This window comes from Zalophus californianus, chromosome 2 (genome assembly GCF_009762305.2).
Source record: "Zalophus californianus isolate mZalCal1 chromosome 2, mZalCal1.pri.v2, whole genome shotgun sequence".
NCBI classification, from domain to species: domain Eukaryota; kingdom Metazoa; phylum Chordata; class Mammalia; order Carnivora; family Otariidae; genus Zalophus; species Zalophus californianus.
This window is the reverse complement of record NC_045596.1, coordinates 42,212,301-42,221,198: the sequence shown is the minus strand read 5'-3', so window position 1 is coordinate 42,221,198 and position 8,898 is coordinate 42,212,301. Positions and strand designations below refer to the sequence as shown.

Below are 8,898 nucleotides of genomic sequence, written 5' to 3'. Positions count from 1 at the left end.
ATTTTTCTACTTCCTGGAGCATTACTGGGGATGCTTGGGTCGCAGGTTTGAGGGAGCAGGGCTCTGCAAAGATGCTACACCTCTATAGCTACAAGGGACAGATACAAGGGGCCTTAGCAGCAGGTCTGAGAGGATTCAGTCCACGTAACGGGTGAAATTTTGTCCCCTCTCCCAAATTCATTTCTTTAATTTAAGCACCTCAGAATGTGACCTTGGCGGGAGATAAGGTCTTTACAGAGGTAATCAGTTAAAATGCAGCCATCAGCGCAGACTTTCATCCAATACAACTGGTGTCCTTCTAGAAAGGGGAAATTTGGAGGCAGACACACATGTGGGGAGCATGTCGTATGAGGATGAAAGCAGAGGTCAGGGTAGTGAACCAAAAGATCACCAGAAACAGCGTGAGAAACTCTGAGAGACGCATGGAACATGGTCCAAAGAAGGAGCCAGCCCTGCTGGTACCTGGATCTTGGTCTTCCAGCGCCCAGAGCTGGGAGGTAACCCATCTCGGTGATTTAAGCCACCTAGTCTGTGGTAGTTTTGTTACAGCAGCCCCAGCAGACTGATGCAGTCGGCATCACACCAATGAAATGACCAGCGCTTAGAAACAATAAACATTTGTTGGGTGAATACATGAATGCACGGAGAATCTATTTTGAATGAATGAATGACCTCTCGCCTGCTCTCTCCAGGAATTCTCCCTCTGTCGTCAGCTGCACAGGTCACACCGTACCAGAGAACAAAAGAGGGAAGAGAGGGGTTCAAGAGCAGGAGGAGGAAGCCACCAGCAACAACCTGCAGTTCCAGAAATTCTCCCCAGGCTGCAGGTGCCCAGGTCTTGGCCGGGCCTGCTCGGTTGGGGGAAATTCACCAGGGAGGGGTGAAAAACGACCATTTACTATTATTCATTATTAGAGTTAAGAACTTATTCATGTCTAGAGATGACTTAGTTTTTAAAAATCAGCAAAATAGCTTAAAATATGTTTAGAAGGTTTGAGGACCTGGGGTAACCTCTGGCGTGTATTTTCTGAGCAGTTTTCCGCTTCATTGTGGAGGACATCTGAGTTTCTGGGAAAATAGAATCCATATGTCTCTGGCCCATTTATCCTGAAAACCCCAGGAAAACTTGCTTTGTAAGCAGCACGTGAGGGAGAAGAAATGCCGGAGAGCTGTCAGTCCATTCTCTTCCAACGAGCTGCATTTCCTTTCGCCAGCTTCACTCGCGATGTCCTTGGATTCTGTCCTAACCTGTTTCTCAACCGACCAGTGCAGTTCACCAGTGACTTTTCCGGTGGTTTCTGTTTCGGAGCACAGACGTCTGCCAGTCCCCGGACACGCCTGGAATGAGGCTCCCACGGGCTGCACAGCTCCAGACCCTGACCATGCTGCCATTGCCTTACCCCCCTCACCCCCTCTCTTCATGGAAGGTGGTAGGTCATTTCTTTTAGAGTTTGGGGTATATAAAAAAAATCATGTAAAACACAGACACCTAAGAGTTGGACAAGGTAAGGACTTGCTTGGTATTATTAGGAACAAAATGTTGGTCCCGTGCAGGTCAGAATAGGAGAGTTTCATAATAAATGCGTATGTGTCTCCTGTTCAGAGAAGCGCGACGCTGCTCTGTTTTAGGAAAATTCCAGAATGTATGAGCCATGTGGGACTGAGCCCCTTCTGTTCGATGCTGCTTACAACTGGCCTCTTTACTTTAGGATTTGTTTTACTTAGTTGTTTATTGTTGTATGTAGATAGGTAACTTCATAAACTGAAAAAGCACATTATTCTTAAACAGCAAAAAAAAAAAAAAAAAGTTAAAGGAGAATTTTGTCCTTGAAAACATTTTGGTAGAAGATATGAGAGGGAGAGAAACAGTTAATACTTGGGACAGGAAATCTATCAGTTTTGGGAAAAGAACTTGAAGACATAAATCGCAGAGCTGGCTGACAGCTACGTCTCTGGGCTGTCAGTCGCTTACAGACAAGCTACGTCACATCCCTTAAAGAGGCAACGAGCGCTTCCATCTTAGATCATCTCAGTCTTAACTCCTACATCATTTAATCACCTGACCCACAGGTTCCCCAACTGAGAAGTGAAATCACAGTAAATAAGCACTCTCTGTTCTCATTCATAAAGGGGAAGAACAGTTTAAGTTAGTGCATTTTTTTCATTCTTTTTTTTCATTGTGACAAGTGCCCTCCTTAATCCCCATCACCTATTTCCCCCATCCCCCACCCACCTCCCCTCTGCTCACCAGCAGTTTGTTCTCTAGAGTTAAGAGTCTGTTTCTTAACTTAAGAGTCTGCTTCTTATTTGTTTTGTTTCTTAAATGCCACATATGAGTGAAATCCTATGATATTTGTCTTTCTCTGACTGATTTATTTCACTTAGCATTATATCCTGTAGATCCATCCACATTGTTGCAAATGGCAAGATTTTGTTCTTTTTTATGGCTGAATAATATTCCATTGTGTATATACACCACATCTTCTTGATCCGTTCATCTATTGATAGACATTTAGATGGCTTCCATAGTTTGGCTGTTATAAATAATGCTACAATAAATATAGGGGTGCATATATCCTTTTGAATTAGTGTTTTTGTGTTTTCTGGTAAATACCCAGTGGTGAAATTACTGGATTGTAGGGTAATTCTATTTTTAACTTTTTAAAAAAATTTTATTATGTTATGTTAGTCACCATACAATACATCATTAGTTTTTGATGTGGTGATCCACGATCCATTGTTTTCCTATAACACCCAGTACTCCATGCAGTACGTGCCCTCCTTAATACCCATCACCGGGGTAACCCATCCCCCCACCCCCTCCCCTCTAGAACCCTCAGCTTGTTCTCAGAGTCCACAGTCTCTCATGGTTCGTCTCTCCCTCCAATTTCCCCCCTCATTTTCCCTTCCTTCTCCTAATGACCTCCCTGCTATTCCTTATGTTCCACAAATAAGTGAAACCATATGATAATTGACTTTCTCTGCTTGACTTAGTTCACTTAGCATAATCTCCTCCAGTCCCATCCATGTTGATGTAAAAGTTGGGTATTCATCCTTTCTGATGGCTGAGTCATATTCCATTGTAGATATGGACCACATCTTCTTTATCCGTTCATCTGTTGAAGGGCATCTCGGCTCTTTCCACAGTTTGGCTATTGTGTACATTGCTGCTATGAACATTGGGGTGCATATGGCCCTTCTTTTCACTACATCTGTGTCTTTGGGGTAAATACCCAGGAGTGCAATTGCTGGGTCACAGGGTAGCTCTATTTTTAAATTTTTGAGGAACCTCCACGCTGTTTTCCAAAGTGGCTGTACCAACTTGCATTCCCACCAGCAGTGTAAGAGGGTTCCCCTTTCTCCACAACCTCTCCAACATTTGTTGTTTCTTTCCCTGTCCATTTTTGCCATTCTAACTGGTGTAAGGTGGTATCTCAATGTGGTTTTGATTTGAATTTCCCTGATGGCTAATGATGATGAACAATTTTTTATGTGTCTGTTAGCCATTTGTATGTATTCTTCAGAGAAGTGTCTTTTCATATCTTCTGCCCATTTTTTGACTTGATTATTTGTTTTTTGGGTGTTGAGTTTGAGAAGTTCTTTATAGATCTTGGATACCAGCCCTTTCTCTGTAGTGTCGTTTGAAAATACCTTCTCCCATTCTGTGGGTTGTCTCTTTGTTTTGTTGACTGTTTCCTTTGCTGTGCAGAAGCTTTTTATCTTGAGGAAGTCCCAAAAATTCATTTTTGCTTTTGTTTCACTAGCTTTTGGAGATGTATCTTGAAAGAAGTTGCTGTGGGTGATGTCAAAGAGGTTACTGCCTATGTTCTCCTCTAGGATTTTGATGGATTCCTGTCTCACATTGAGGTCTTTCAACCATTTTGAGTTTATCTTTATGTATGGTGTTGGAGAATGGTCGAGTTTCATTCTTCTGCATGTGGCTGTCCAATTTTCCCAGCACCATTTATTGAAGAGACTGTCTTTTTTCCGTTGCATGTTTCTTCCTGCTTTGTCAAAGATTCTTTGACCATAGAGTTGAGGGTCCATATCTGGGTCCTCTATTCTGTTCCATTGGTCTATATGTCTGTTTTTGTGCCAGTACCATGCTGTCTTAGTGATCACAGCTTTGTAATATAGCTTGAAACCAGGCAACATGATGCCCCCAGCTTTGTTTTTCTTTTTCAACATTTCCTTGGCGATTCGGGGTCTTTTCTGATTCCATACAAATTTTAGGATTGTTTGTTCCAGCACTTTGAAAAATGTCATTGGAATTTTGATCAGGATGGCATTGAAGGTATAGATTGCTCTGGGTAGCATAGACATTTTAACAATGTTTATTCTTCCCATCCATGAGCATGGAATATTTTTCCATCTTTTTGTGTTTTCTTCAATTTCTTTCATGACTGTTACATAGTTCCTAGGGTATAGATCCTTTACGTCTTTGGTTAGGTTTATTCCGAGGTATCTTATGGTTTTTGGTGCTCTTGAAAATGGAATCGTTTCTCTAATTTCTCTTTCTACGGTTGTGTTGTTAGTGTCAAAGAAAGCAACTGATTTCTGTGCATTGATTTTGTATTCTGCCACATTACTGAATTGCTGTATGAGTTCTAGTAACTTGGGGGTGGAGTCTTTTGGGTTTTCCACAGAAAGTATCATGTCGTCTGCGAAAAGAGAGAGTTTGACCTCTTCTTTGCCAATTTGAATACATTTTATTTCTTTTTGTTGTCTGATTGCTGTCACTAGGACTTCTAGTACTATGTTGAACAATAGTGGCAAGAGTGAGCATCCTTGATGTGTTCCTGATCTTAAGGGAAAGGCTCTCAGCTTTTCCCCATTGAGGATGATATTCGCCGTGGTTTTTTTCATAGATGGATTTTATGAACTTGAGGAATGTTCCCTCTATCCCTATACTCTGAAGAGTTTTAATCAGGAAAGGATGTTGTATTTTTGAGCATTTTGTCAAATGCTTTTTCTGCATCAATTGAGAGGACCATATGGTTCTTCTCTCTCCTCTTATTGATGTGTTCTATCACATTGATTGATTTGCAAATGTTGAACCACACTTGCATCCCAGGGATAAATCCCACTTGGTCGTGGTGGATGATCCTTTTAATGTATTGTTGGATCCTATTAGCTAGGATTTTGTTGAGGATTTTGGAATCCGTATTCATCAGGGATATCGGTCTGAAATTCTCCTTTTTGATGAGGTCTTTGCCTGGTTTGGGGATTAAAGTAATGCTGGCCTCATAGAATGAGTTTGGAAGTTTTCCTTCTGTTTCTACTTTTTGAAACAGCTTCAGTAGAATAGGTATTATTTCTTCTTTGAATGTTTGGTAGAATTCCCCAGGGAATCCATCAGGCCCCGGACTCTTGTTTTTTGGGAGGTTTTTGATCACTGCTTCAATCTCGTTACTGGTTATTGGCCTGTTCAGGTTGTCAATTTCTTCCTTTTTCAGTCTTGGCAGCTTATAGGTTTCGAGGAAGGCCTCCATTTCATCCAGATTGCTCAATTTATTGGCATATAGTTGTTGATAATAATTTCTTTTTTTTTCAAAGATTTTTATTTATTCTTTTGAGACACAGAGATATATAGAGAGAAAGCATGAACAGGGAGAGAAGCAGAGGGAGAAGCAGGCTCCTTGCTGAGCCAGGAGCCGGATGTGGGGCTCGATCCCATGAGCCTGGGATCATGACCTGAGCCAAAGGCAGACGCTTAACCATCTGAACCACCCAGGTGCCCCGATAATAATTTCTAATAATTGTTTCTATTTCCTTGGTGTTAGTTGTGATCTCTCCCCTTTCATTCATAATTTTATTAATTTGTGTCCTTTCTCTTTTCTTTTGGATAAGTCTGGCCAGTGGTTTATCAATCTTATTAATTCTTTCAAAGAACCAACTTCTAGTTTCATTGATCTGATCTACTGTTTCTGGTTTCTAATTCATTGATTTCTGTTCTAATTTTAATTATTTCTCTTCTAATGCATGGCTTAGGCATCGTTTGTTGCTTTTTCTCTAGTTCTTTAAGGTGTAGAGTTAGTTGGTGAATTCAGGATTTTTCTATTTTTTTGAGTGAGGCTTGGATGGCTATGCATTTCCCCCTTGGGACCGCCTTTGCAGTATCCCATAGGTTTTGGACCGATGTGTTTTCATTCTCATTGATTTCCATGAATTGTTTAAGTTCTTCTTTGATTTCCTAGTTGACCCAAACATTCTTGAACAGAGTGGTCTTTAGCTTCCAAATGTTTGACTTTCTTCCAAATTTTTTCTTGTGATTGCGTTTTAAAGCATTATGGTCTGAGAATATGCAAGGAATAATCTCAATCTTTTGGTATCGGTTGAGACCTGACTTGTGACCCAGTATGTCATCTATTCTGGAGAAAGTTCCGTGTGCGCTCAAGAAGAATGAGTATTCTGTTGTTTTGGGGTGGAATGTTTTGTATATATCTATGAGGTCCATCTGGTCCAGTGTGTCATTCAAAGCTCTTGTTTCTTTTGTTGATTTTCTGCTTAGATGATCTGTCTATTGCTGAGAGTGGAATATCGAGGTCTCTTACAATTAAAGTATTGTTTCAAAATGACTCTTTATCTAGGTTAACAGTTGGCTTATGTAGATGGCTGCTCCCATGTTGGGGGCATAGATATTTACAATTGTTAGATCTTGTTGTTGGATAGACCCTTTAAGAATGATATAGTGCCCTTCTGTGTCTCTAACTACAGTCTTTAATTTAAAATCTAATTTGTCTGATGTAAGAATTGCTACCCCAGCTTTCTTTTGAGGTCCCCTGGCATGGAAGATGGATCTCCATCCCTTCACTTTCAGTCTGGATGTATCTTTAGGTTCAAAATGAGTCTCTTGTGGGCAGCATATGGATGGGTCCTGTCTTTTTATCCAATCTGCAACCCCGTGCCGTTTTATGGGAGCATTTAGGCCATTCACGTTGAGAATGATTATTGAACGATATGAATTAATTGTCATCATGTTGCCTGTGAAGACCTTGTTTTTATAGATTGTCCCTGTAAATTTCTGTTGTATTTCACTCTTGGGCTCTTTCTCCTTTTACAGAACCCCCCTTAATATTTCTTGCAGGGCCGGCTTAGTTGTCACATATTCTTTTAGTTTCTGCCGGTCGTGGAAGCTCTGCATCTCTCCATCCATTCTAAATGACAGCCTTGCTGGATAAAGTATTCTTGGCTGCATGTTCTTCTCATTTAGTACCCTGAATATGTCTTGCCAGGCCTTTCTGGCTTGCCAGGTCTCTGTGGATAGGTCTGACGTTATTCTGATGTTCCTCCCTCTGTACGTAAGGAATCTCTTCCCCCTAACTGCCCTTAAGATGGTTTCCTTGGTTCTAAGATTTAAAAATTTTACTATTACATGCCGGGGTGTTGGCCTGTTTTCTTTGATCTTGGGAGGGGTCCTCGCTGCCTCTAGGATGTGAATGTTTGTTTCATTCCCCAGGTTAGGGAAGTTCTCAGCTACAATTTGCTCAAATACATCTTCTAGTCCTCTCTCTCCACTCCCTCCGGGATTCCAATAATTCTGACATTGGAATGCTTCATGGTGTCACTTATTTCTCTGATTCTATTTTCATGGATTCTGAGTTGTTTTTCCCTGGCCTCCTCTTTTCCCTTTTTATCTATTATATTGTCTTCCAGGTCGCTTATTTGTTCTTCTGCCTCACTTACCCTAGCTGTTAGATTATCTAGATTGGATTGGATCTCATTGATAGCATTTTTAAGTTCTGCCAATTCAGCTTTCATTTCTGCCCTGAGAGACTCTATGTTGCCATTAATCGATTTCTCCATTCTAGCTATTGTCTTCACAATTGCTAGCCTGAATTCCATCTCCGACATCGTGGTTATATCTGCATCCATTTGTAAATCTGTGGCATAAGTCATAATCTCTGAGTCTTTTCTATTTTGGGGGTTCCTCTTCCTAGTCATTCTGTTGATGGGTTGTTGAGGGAATGTATAGAGTCCAAATTATTGACCAGAGCCCAAGCAAGATGCATGTGTTTTCTAGGGATCTTAGGGTTGCTGACCTCTTGTTTTTCCAGCCTGTCTTCTGGGGGAGGGGCCTACTGCGCTGTTACTCAGGCAACCCTGTTTGGGCAGAGTTGCCCTGCCCTCCTGTGGTGGGGGGATGGGCTCCGCGGGAATCAGTTTTTGGGGCTTTTGTTCTCTGGTGGCTTTCCCTGGCAGCTTTCCACATCTCTTCCGTGAGTCAGAGCAGAAGAGATGGTTTCCAACCCTCTGCCTCAGAGCAGAGAGATGGCAGTCTGTCCTTCAGTGAGCTCTCCACACCACACTGTCTCTGTTTCTGTCTGTGCTGCTATAAACTGCAGCGTCCTGGGTTGTGCGTCCCTCCGCAGCACCCCCAGTCCTGCCTCCAGGTCGGGGCACGTCTCTGCCCTTTGTGCTTCTAAAACCACCAGCCGCTCCCAGTTCGCACGCGCGACCCCACCCCTCTGGGTTTCCGCCCCGGGGGCTGCCCTAAAGTCCCTGCCCTGCCACTACCGGTCTGCGAGTCTGTGCCCCGTCCCCAGCAAGCGAGGCTGTCACTCACCAGTGGTGCAGGATCCCCACGGCCAGGCTCCCTCCTGCTGCCGTTTATCCTCCAATATCTGCCCGAGGAATCACGGCTCCCCACTTTGTACCTTGAAACCAACCACCTGTGATATTCTGTTTGTAGAGATCCAGATCTGCTTACATCTCAGGCTGGTTTCGTGGGTGCTCGGAGTGGTCTGGTAGATACCCAGCTCAATTCTGGGGACCAGTTGAAATAGGGTCCCCTACTCCTCCGCCATCTTTCCTTCCCCTATTTTTTTTAACTTTTTGAGGAAACTCCATATTGTTTTCCACAGTGGCTGCACCAGTTTTCATCCCCACCAATAATGC

The 8,898-nt window shown here is 42.5% G+C and overlaps 1 protein-coding gene across 2 annotated transcripts in view; it reads left to right on the top strand.

The window, feature by feature from the left end:
• The first annotated feature begins 1,318 nt into the window (after positions 1–1,318).
• The window catches only part of LNX1 (ligand of numb-protein X 1), a 207,009-nt gene continuing 199,429 nt past the window's right edge, over positions 1,319–8,898 (top strand). The window contains exon 1 of one of the 2 annotated variants that reach the window (XM_027600012.2): positions 1,319–1,430. The gene's annotated coding sequence lies outside the window, so the exon portion shown is untranslated. The remainder of the gene's footprint in view (positions 1,431–8,898) is intronic. The other variant, XM_027600016.2, reaches the window with a different exon arrangement.